Genomic DNA, 12,629 nt, shown 5'->3' on the forward strand with positions numbered 1-12,629 from the left:
TTTTTTTGTCCTTTCTTGATTTGTCAAAATGGACAAATAATTAGGAATAAGTAAAAAAAAAACGTGGACAAGTAATTAAAGACACAAGGAGTAATGCTTTCTTTGAAAATAGTTTAAAGTATGTTCGTCGTTTTATGATTTGCTAACAAAGTTATCTTAGGATTAGCCATGAGACTAATTGGTCGTTTGGTACAAACATTAATAATGCATGGATTAGTAATGCAGGGATTGGTAACGCATTGATTAGTAATGCAAGGATTATTTTTTGTCAAATGTTTAGTTCATTACTTTCTAGTTTCTACTTAATCTTGTGTTTGATTTAAAACTCTACAAAAAATTTCTTTCATATTATACCCTTGTGTTATTATGAGATTGTTTATTTCATGTAATTAGGTCAATGTAGATATTGTTTTTTTTGTAGGATTTTCTATTTCATTTAACTAGTTAAGTCAAATAATATATATATATATATATAAAGTTGTTATTAATTTTAAGGTGTGATACCACTAAGGAGATCATTGATGGTCCGGTGTATTTCTAATTTTTTGTTGGTCAAGTATATCTTAAACTTAACATAGATTTAAGACTACTTAAATTGTTCAATACCTAAAACTTTTTTTTTTTTTAAACAAAACAAATAGTTCAAGTGGTTAATTGATAAACTATCTTGAATAAAAAAAAATGAAGAAAAAAATATTAGTGAAATCATTAAATTACACTAAACGGATTTGGAGAATTAAAAAGGAACATTTATAACCATTCCAATATAAATAAAAAATAAATTAAATTACAAAAGAAATTTAGGAAAAAGAATAAGGAGATACTTTAGTTATTTAGGGGTCTTATCCAAGATTTGTTAAACCTTGGATTAGTTATCCCTCCATTTTCTAGGGATAAGATAAGACCACATATAATAGATAAGCAATCCCTGGATTAAATTAAATAAAGTAACCAAACAATGTATTAGATGTACTAAATTTTAATCCATTAACTATTCTATCTAATACCGCCTACCAAACGAGTCCAATTTATCAACTTCCTAGGTGGAATAAAACAACACAAAATTTCATGTATAAATTATTTTAAAATTAATTATACCTTAAATCAACAAAAAATAAAGTTAATCTTAAAGTATTCCACCTTATTTGATGAAACAAACGATTATATGAGAAGATCTTGATACTCTTTTGGTTAATTATTGCTCCTACTTGTTAGAATAACTCATCAATCAATTAACAAATTACCTTTTGTGTGAATAATTAACTTAAAAAGGTCAGACTCTTACATTCTTAATTAGAAATCTCGAGTTTGAAGTTATAATATGCAATCACATTTAATAAAAAGCATATTATCCCCTATGTAAACTTTCCTGTCTCAAATCTAAATTAATCAAGTCTTAAAATAAATATCAAACACAAAACGAGAGGAAACCACAACAATGACCAAAATGACATTCCTTTTTTCAATAAAGGCAAGTAAATGAATGTACTTATTATATTTAAGACTTGTAGAATATTATAATACATTAACATTCGTCTTTGAAATAGAGTATCATATTTTAACAATTTACTTGTCACGTAGTATTGACAACCTTATTATATACTTATTTTGGTCTCAAATTATCCGTCGTGAATTTTGAAAATTAGTATTTTTAAGGCCAAACAAACACATAAGCATATTCCTAAACTTGTTGGGGTTTTCCCCTCAGGTACCTAAACTATGTCTTTTTCATATTAAATCCTTGAACCACCCATAATTTATTCCTTTTAAACACTGTGCCTATGTGGCACAAAACTTCCGCAAATATTTTTTGTTGATTGTGCGCGTGAGATCCACCCTTTCCACATAGAAATTGCAACCAATCAAACTTCAATCCATTTACACGTCAGCGCCACATGAAAAACCTAAAAACCCTTCATTTTCCCCCCAAAACACTTCTGACTTGAAGAAGAAATCGATGAACAAGATAACTTCAACATTGGAACTTGATGATTAAGAATAAATCAATGAAGAAGAGATATATTCTGATGAGCAACTCCAACTTAATGATGAAGAGAAAGAAAAGAGGAGAAATAAGAGAAAAAGGGGAGAAATTAGGGTTAAAAGAGGAAGAAGAGCGTTGGTGGGTGGTTCAGGGATCCACATCAGCGCCTTTAAAACGTCTTCACGCGCTCAAGATCACATTTTGTGCCACATCAGCCCACAGTGTTTAAAAGGAACAAATTATGGGTGGTTCAAGGATTCAATAGGAAAAAGATGTAGTTGAGGTACCTGAGAGGAAAAACCCAACAAGTTTAGGGACTTGTTTATGAGTTCCGCCTATTTTTAATTATTTGTTATTTAAAAGTTTAAAATAACTTTTTAATTTTTAATAGTAATTGTCTTAAAAAATTAAAAACATCTCAATAGAGTAAATATTAAATTTTAAAATTTATATTCTAAAATAAAAATAATGCTGAAAATTCCTCTAATTACTATATAAGAAGAGTGAATAAACTCCTCTTTTCCGTCGACACGTGGCAAAAAAAGGAAAAAAAAAATAGGGTTGAACTGGACCCCATCAAAAAGCTACAAATGAATAAATTGGCTGAATTAAATGGGGGTATTTTTGGTATTTACTAGCTTTTGCTCCTTAAAACTTTTGTATGTCAATGCTTTATAATTGTACCTTTTCTTCTTTAGACAAAAAAACCATCCAACATCTCCATAATGACACATATATCCATCAAATCTACTACTCTTTAATTAATTAAAGTGGGCCCCACTACCTTTCTCATGGCGGCTGACCAATAGTTGTGTTTTTCTTTATTTTAATTATCATGTGTCACCATTTTCCTTGATTACATATTTTAAAAATAAAAAACAAAGTAGTATATATAAATAATTAACAATTTAGTATGCTTAAAAATAGTCAAAACTACATAAAAAGTACTACATATTATATTACAATAATTAACAATTCATTCACACTTTAAATTCTATCAATGCTATATAAATGACGATAAAAAAGGCAACATATAATATTTCAATATATTTAAAACTAATATAAGTAATACTATACTTAATATGCTTAAAAATAGTAAAAACTACATAAAAAGTCCTACATATTATATTACAATAATTAACAATTATTTGACACTTAAATTTTATCAATGCCATATAAATTAGGATAAAAAAGGTAACATATAATATTTAAATATATTTTTAAAAAATATAAGTAATACTATACATTACAATAATTAACGGCTTAAATATTTCAAAGTTATATAAAAAATTTAATTGACTCTCTAAATTCTATTGGTACCACATAAAATGGTTTATCTGATAAACATATATCGTTTGAAATTGACGAAAAAGAAACTATAAATTACAATAATTAAAAAAAAAAATAGTCGACTCCAAAAAATCTATCAATTAACAACATATATTGTTTGAAATTGACAAAAAAGAAACTATAAATTACAATAATTAACAAAAAAAATTCGCTCGACTCCAACAAATCTATCAATTAATGCCACATAAATTGGGACATGGGAAATAACATATATTATTTCAAAATTAAGTTCAAAATGTACTATAAAATACAATAATTAACAACTTAATATATTAAAGAGACATATAAAAAAGGGTTAATATTTGAAATTCTGCATTTGTCACATAAATTAGAACAAAGAGAGTAATAACCATTATTTTCAAAATTATGTTAAAAAAAAGTACTACAAATCACAATAGCTAACAATTAAAAATATTATTAAAATCATATAAAAATTTCAATAACTTCTCAAATTCCATAATATGACATAAATTAAAATTAAAATAAATACAAAATATATATTGACACGGGGTCCTATATCTAGTAAATTTATAAAAGTGAATGACAATCGATAATATGAAATGGAAGAAGTGAATTATTAAATGAGACTGGAAAGATATGAAATTAGGTATTTTTAATAAAATTTGAAAGAGACTTCACTATATAATAATCTCCTTTACTTTTCTTTTATTTTCTTCAGATCTCTTACATAATAAATATTTTTAAATAAAAAAGGGGGATCATAGTTTTTTTTTTTTTAAGTTATTGGTAAATTCTTAAAAAAAAATATTTATTCATATGATATATGACTCAATACAACAAATCTTTAATTAATTGTACTATGAACTTCTGATTCTTTTGTGAAATTTTTATTGTTACTCTATATTTGATATCATATAATTTCATAAATAACGTAATATAACATGTAAGTATAATTTACCAATTTGATTGAAGGGCCATCTTGATTATCCAGCTGACCAGCTCTATTACAAGTTATTTTTTTTCTAATAGAAGAAAATAGTGGAAAATAAAATGATATAAAAGATAGACTGAGCAGCGTGATTACAGAGATATGATTTTGTATTTACTATATTTCTTTTTTATATCTAATTTGATATGCGTTATTTGAGTCGATTGTCTATTGAAATTGATTTCTTTATTTTCGCACGAAAGGAATAAGCTTGAGTATACTATATTGTCCCTAAATCCCTCTAATAAATTTATATTGAATATATTATTGTTGATATTTGTTTGTGTGATGCAAGAAACATAGATTTTTCTTAACTAGAAAAAAGTTATTAGACAATACTTAATATTCATTCTTATCTTGTAAAACCAGACATAGACATAAAGTAAGAAGGAATTGATTAAAGCTCTCCCAAAATTGAACTTTTTTTAGCTTATTGGAAATGGAATAATAATGTCATGTATTTGAAAGTACTATAAAAAAAATTAATGAGAAAAGAACAAAAGGTGAATGTGACAATTACAGGAAGCTAGGTAATATAATACTACAAAGTAACTTCACTTTAAAATATTAATAAAATGAAAAGTAATCCTTCAACTTTAATTAAAGCTCTCATATTTAAATTTCTTTAAATATAAACTCGTTTTGTTAGGAAACATTTTACCCGACTTTTCAATACAAATACAAACATGGGCTAGGGTGGGGTGGGGGGACCAAAAATAAATAAATATCAAAATGTAATCCTACCATAAGAACTTTAATTAATCCAATAACAATCTTTTTTCCTTTTTCTAACAAAACCAATAACATTAACTTCAACCAAATATGGCCTTTAATTTTAACGTAAAAAATTTCCCACACTTGTTATTATTTATATAAACCTATATTCAATTTCATAATTAAATCATTCATTAAGGAAAAAATGTCCTAGTCAACTACAGTATAGTGATAGTCTGCTTGTTTATGAATAGCGTAAAGTAATTAACTCAATCTTTTTTTAAACAATTTTTCTAGGCAATTAATTAAATATAGTTTAGTAATAAAATGTACCCAAAAATATGTGTTGTGTATGTATCGACCTGATAAAAATATCATACTAATAGATAAAAAAAAATTGTTAAATTACATTCAAGCAAATAAATGGAAATATATTTTCAAGTAGTGTCTTATCTCTATAGACTATACTGTATCTAATCCTTATCAAGGATGATTGTGAATATACAAAAGAGTGATTAATCTTTGTGGGTCACTAAAGTTGAAGCAGGTAACCCATTCAAATGATTATGCCATTGGTGCAATGTTTGACTATAATAGTCTAATAATCTTAAAGAGTCGTTTTGACGTGATGTATAATGTATAATAATCTCAAAATAAAAAGTAAGGTTATTATATTTCATATTTGGTTAGAGATAACATGTAGTTCTGGTCTTATTTATCCCATCATTTTTGTCATAGTATTGAAATAAATTATTTCATATACATGATGAAATAACTTATTTCAGAATAATTAATTATACGATAACTTGTCACAAGTCACAACCAAATGTCCCCTAATAATCTTGCGGATATTATTAACAAGAAATGTGGTATTCTTTCATTTTTAATGTGAAGTATCAAATTTAAATCATCTTAAGCATGAAATCGTCAAAATATAAACGAATTTCAATACAAAGATGAAACACTACTTAAAAATGCAAGAAAAGTACTAGTTTAATAGACTTAAGAAATGTAAATTCGAACTTTAGACGCATAATTAATATTATTATGTTTTCGGAAAAATATTGTTTTTTTATTTATAAACATCAATCTTTGTCATGACTCACTAAAATAACTCTATATTGCATTTTAAGATGGGAAAAGAGTCAAATATTGTCTTTAAAGTAAGTTAAATTGAATAGAATTGTCCTACGTTAATGATTTAGCTTAATGATTTAGTTAATTGTTGATCGAAGAAACGTAATTATTGATTCAAACACTATTCTTAACCTTTTAAAGCAAGTTCTGCTATGTTTTTTACTTGTAATAACTTGACATATCTCGTCCTTAATTTAGGACACAAATATAATGCAGAGAATACGTGAATTAATTATAAAGAAAACTCAGAAAATCAAAGAAAAAAATAATTTATAAATTACAATTTCCATCACAGAAAATATGAATATACGTTGCATCAGTATATTAACAACAATAACACAATCAATGAAATCCACAAGTGATATCAATTTGCATCTAATATCAATTTCATCTTGTATAAATATATATATTTGATATCAAAATATACATTAATACATTTTGAATCGGTGTATTCGTTCGTTAAAAAGAAATTATTATTTTTCCAAGCGAGAAATTAGTGATTGGATGAAGAAAGAGAGCTTAATAAACGGTAAAAGGTAGACCTACAAAATGTTAAAAGACATGAAAATTATAACGAAATTCGAGGCTTTTTTGGGTTTTGAGAAGGATGATAGTGGGCCCACTTGACAGTCCGTGAACCATTCACCCACTCATCCCTTTACCCCACTCCTTTCACTAACTCCCTTGGGATAATAATTGGATTACCTCATCTTTTCTTCTCTTTTCCCTACCATTTTTTGGACCTTTCTTATTTCAATTATTACTCTCTCTAAATTCACTAATAAGTTCAAAAAAATAGTAAAAAGTGGTGGTTTGGTTAAAACTTGCTCTATAACCATAAATACTTGAGATAAATTGTACATTTTTTCATCCATTTTTATTTGTTCGGGGTTCGGGAAAGATAGTGCATACGAAACTTTGTTTCTATTTTGTTAAAGTAGAAAGACTATATTCAATAATTCTAGGCATGAGAAACACATGTAAAAAAAAATATGAAAAAAATTACAATATTGAAGTAGTCATGCAAAATAATGGAGGAAAGAACACCGACAATATACCTTAGACAACTCTTAGTTACCTAATAGCCTTCTTCATAATCCCCGACTTTCATATTCTCATATATAGGGTCATGTCATTGATAAATTGCGTGAATCATATCTTGTTTAATCACCTCTCTCTCATATTTCTTCAATGTATCTTTGTTTCTCCTTGTTACGACCCAGACCATCGTGACTGGCACCCATACTAACTCTTTGGTGGGAGAACCATTAATAGTAATCAGCTAACCCAAGAACTAAGCATTTAAAGATACATAAGCATGTTTAAATGCATAAACGAAATAAAGAGTCCCCATAACTCCGGCAATGTAACAAGACTATCAAATATTGCGGAAATATTTTCTAGAACTGAAAGTCAGTGTACCAAAACTCTAACAAAACCCCGAAAGCTAAAACAACTGAATATTTAAAGTACTAATCTTAGTTCGAATAAAATGGACTAAGCAAAAAGGAGAACTCATGGCAGCCTGGAAGAACTGACTCTCCCTTAAATTCGATTTGATTAATGATCTCCTAAACGAGGTCTGTCAGTAGTCGCCTAAAGATGCCATGTACTCAACAAAGAAAGAGCAAGTGCAGTATCAGTACATAACCATAGTGTATTGGTAGAATCACACGGCTATTCCAGTAAGTGAAAGATATAAAAGCAGTCACAACAAAGTAAACATGCATATACTGAACATATACAATATCCGTTATCATTTAAGGAGTAATGTACCATTTCACATTCTCAATAACACACATATATGACAAGTCAATGGTCCTCTCATGGAACTCATACCCAAACTGTTAGTGTGCCGGATCGTGACACCCGATCCAAGTTAGTGTGTCGGAACGTGACACTCGTTCTAATATGTATGTCGGTACGTGACATTCGATCCAGTTAGTGTGTTGGAACGTAACAATCGATCCGTTCAACAAGACACAATCACAATCACAATGTACATTCTCAAAATCAAACAATCAAGTGTTGGTTCATGGCATACAATCATCCATTCATACTCAATTGCATTATGTGTGATCAATAGTGCAATATTCGCATACATACACGCATTACAATGAAGCAATAGATAACATACGTCACACAAACAAGAAATCAAACCATCACCTACCTCGAAAACAAGCTTGAATCCTCCTAAGAAACTTGATCCTTCCCTTTCTAGATTCTTTCTCCTTGTTCTAGGTCTACAAACAATTAATTCAAGAGGATCAATAATTAAGGTCTAATTTACCCAGAATATGACACTTCAAGAACCCAAGACCAAAACCATGATCCTAAGGTGCAACTAGGGATTTTTCCCACCATTTAATTCAGTCCAAAACCCTCCCCCAATAATATTTAACTAAGATTCTACGTTCTACGAATCAAAAAATTGATTAGGGGAGTAAAATTCTTACCTTTTGCACCAAAAGTAAAGGAAAACTCCCAAGAAATCGCCTGAAGTTGTCTTCTAACTCTTAAGAACGAAGTTTGCAGAATAATGACATTTTTGGGGTTTATTTCTGACTTAAGTCGCGACTGTACCGCCCTAGCGGGATAAATACTTCCCTGGCGATTTGCACGGAAATAGAAAGTCGAAAGTTGAGTTTCAAACTCCCATTTCACAACACACCTTCAACCCATGACACTCGAAAACTACCTGTTCAGGCTAAAATCAGTTTCGGGAGTTCTACTCGCCCGAATTTGATTCTGTAAAGTCGTACGAGTTTCTTAACGTCTTATCTATCCATTCATGTAATCAAATTCATTATTAAACTTTTCATTCATTACCAAATTTTTCTAGACCTCATTGACTCCGATTTTGTTCAAATCTGGACTAGGCTAGGAATTCTCAAGTTGCTACCAAAAAGTTTTACGACCCAAAATTTTCCCCGTTGGATTTTCTATAACAACAGAAGCAGGTCGTTACACTCCTTAAGCCCACCAGAACCGACCTCCCACACATCATTTCTAGTCATATTCTCTTCACATGTCTGAATCGTTTCAGTCTTGTCTCCCTTCTCTTGTCCATCATGAGCCCATTGCCTCCATATCAATAATATCCCCGTCCTTTAATTGGAGGGCGTCATGTGGAAATCAATAATTATAGATTTTGGCAACGACGAATCAAATGACTAAGAAATGTTTTACTCAAAGAAACATAATATCTAATATGATTTGGTCAACTGACTGACATATCGAAAAACTAATAGCATAAAACTTATTGAGAGTATAATCTCACTCTAAACTAAATTCTTAACGGCTACATTATGAAAGAGTATTGTGTTGTGTAATATATGAAAAAATCTTCTATTTATAGAATTTTAAAACTCCTCTTCCAATATTAGATATGGTAGAATTCTTTTTTTTTTAAATTCTGACCGCAAGTTTTTGCTTGATCAATAATTTATTTCATACAATATAATTAGTCTGACCATTACTTTATAAAAACAACTTTTAAGTCTATGTGACACATTCCTATCATATAAGACATTGAATGCAATCCTATATTTCTTCCACCCACTATAATGCGATGTGTAACATCTCATTGGTCTTACCATTATTCTGGATAACAGAGCCACCCAATATATTTGAAAGTTCCTCTCTTGGAGATAACTTGAGTATCAATTCTCACATTCACATTTGTCTTGTGAGTTGCACTGCAAGTATTCTATCTTAGTCCTACTCAACCTGAATCATTTAGATTCTAAGGCCAGTTTCCAGACCTCCAACTTATAAAAATTAACCCCATCATGCATTGCTTTAATCAATACTATATCACCCGCAAATAACATACAACATGATACTTATCCTTGGATATGTTGCGTTAGCTCATTTATCACTAAGACAAATAAAATTAAGCCAAGATATGATCCATGATGCAATCCTATCACAATTGCAAAGTGCTCTAAGTCTCTTCCTACCTTCCCTACTCGTGTAATAGCTTTGTCATATATGTATTTATCACCTAATATAAACTACATATACTTATTTAGTTTTTGAACACTTCAATAGGAAACCTCCCCCCCCCCCCCCCCCCACCTTAAGGACTAATCATATGCTTATTTTAGGTTAATAAACACCATATGTAAGTTGCTCTTTCTCTCGCTATATTGCATTACTAATCTTCCTAAGATATGAATGACTTCTGTACTTGAAAACACCAATATAAATTAAGGGAAAATGGCTTGATATACCCCTCAACTTTGCAATTTGGAGCTGATATGCCCCTCATTATGAAAGTGGCTCATATATACCCTTACCGTTATACAAACGGCTCACATATACTCCTACCGTTACAAAATGAGCTCACATATACCCTTCATTTAACGGAAGTGAAAAAATTAGTTTTAAATTTATATTTTTGACTTTAATTTTTTTAACATTATTTAGGGGTATATATGATTCTTCTAGCAAAGTTCAAGGTATATTTTAATCTTTTTCGTACATAAATTATTTTTTAACTTTTTTGATTATCATTATTTGAGTTTCTTATTCTTATTTTTATTTTTTCTTTCATTCCTTATTGTAAAGAAAAAAAATTAAAACTATTTTTTTGTGGCTATATTATATTTAAAACTATTTTTTTTCTATATTGTAATTTAATTTTTGTATTTGAAGAAAAAAAATTGGTCATCTATAACAAGTTTTACAAGAATATTAGTGAAACATAAATAAATTTGACCATCAAAATAATAAATCTAAATAAGTCATTGAAACAAAAAAAAAAGTAAAAAAAAATATGTTTGAGGAGTATTAAATATACCCATTATGGGGTTATATATTTTTTTTTAAAATAATATAAAAATTAAACTAAAATTAATTTTTTTCATTTCCGTTAGAGGAAAAGGGTATATGTGAGTCATTTGTATATAATTAGGGGTATATATGAGTCGCTTTCATAAGGAGGGGTATATCAGCTCTAAATGACAAAGTTAAGGGGTATATCAGACCCTTTTCCCATAAATTAAATTGACTCTCGATAATAGACATATTACTTATCACTCTTATTACCATCACCATTTCCCAAACTTCCATAATTTGGCTTAACAAACTTGATAGTCCTATAATTATTGTAAATCTGAATATCTCCTTGTTCTTGAATGATTGAATGAGATCATTGTATTCCACATATATTCTTCGTGCATTCTTGACATCCTAAAATGACGTTGAACAATTCACTCTACCACTCCGTACCTGTATTGTCGATAGACTTAAACGTTACTTTAAAAATGAAAAATGTATTTGAAAACAAGTCATAAGTTTAAGAAAATAACTCTTGACTTTTTTTATTTTTTGATTGTTTGTCTCGTTACTCATGCATGTTCAATATTTGTATTGAAAAATTTATGTTGAAAAATATTATACTAAGATAAAGCACTCTATAATATAGACAAATTTGTACTCAAATAGAATTCAGATTCAAAAGTTCAAGTTAAGATCAAAGAAATAATAACCAATACTTTACACAATTTTTATTGGTGTTATACTCACGAATCAATAAAAATAATAATTCAGTGGAATTTATTCATAGAGAATAATGTGTTTGCATATCTTGGAAATGATATTTTACCATCAAATTATTTCTAATTTCTCACAAAAGTAGTGGAGGAGATTAGAGAATTATAAAGCATGTACAAAATACTCAAATTGTACAAAACTTGTACAACCCCACACCCTTAAAATTGACATTTACCACTGACAACACTATTCATTGCTCATCTCTTCAAGAAAATTAACTCAATGGCCAACTCCATATATAGATATATTGCTGATGTCCAGAGGTATTAGAGAAGAGCAGTTCCCTCAGTTTACCAGACTCCCTTTCAGTGACTGAGCTTTCAATCACCAAAAAAAAAAAAAAAACCACCATGAATAAACTGCCACATTTCAGATTAAAGCCCAATGTTTTCATCTAAACCACTGATTTTCATGCACCTTTTTTTTTTTTCAAGTTATAAATAAAAGTTGTTTCAAGAAACTGAAACAACAGTAAGGTGTGGAGAAAAAAAGGGGAAAAGGGACTAAAAGTGTAGTGGGTTGGGAAAGAGGACAAAAACCCACAAAAAAAAAAAAAAAGTTGCAGTTAGGAGCACTAGAAGAGTGAATCAGACTTTTTTAAAAATAAATAAAATAAATTATGGGGTATTTTTTTAATTTTCTTTTTGTTGATTAACTTTTGATTTGTGGGTCTTTGTCTGCATGTAAGGCTTTGTGTCTTTATGTTGCAATTTTGCTGAAATAATATAGTGTTGTAAGTATTCACAGGAAACAAAAGAGAGAAAAAAAAGCAAGGGGAAGAGAAAGAAAAAGATGACTAATTTTTTGTTGCTTTTGTAAATGTTTAGTGTTGATGATGACTATTGAGGTCTCATGTCTGTTCTTAGATATGATGGATTCTTCTTGTTGAAAGAAAGTTGCTTTATTCATCCCTTCTTTTGGATCTTTACTTTTTGG

The sequence above is a fragment of the Solanum verrucosum genome, unplaced genomic scaffold, assembly GCF_900185275.1.
Source record: "Solanum verrucosum unplaced genomic scaffold, falcon-dt-bn FXZP01000306.1, whole genome shotgun sequence".
In the NCBI taxonomy this organism is placed as follows: Eukaryota; Viridiplantae; Streptophyta; class Magnoliopsida; order Solanales; family Solanaceae; genus Solanum; species Solanum verrucosum.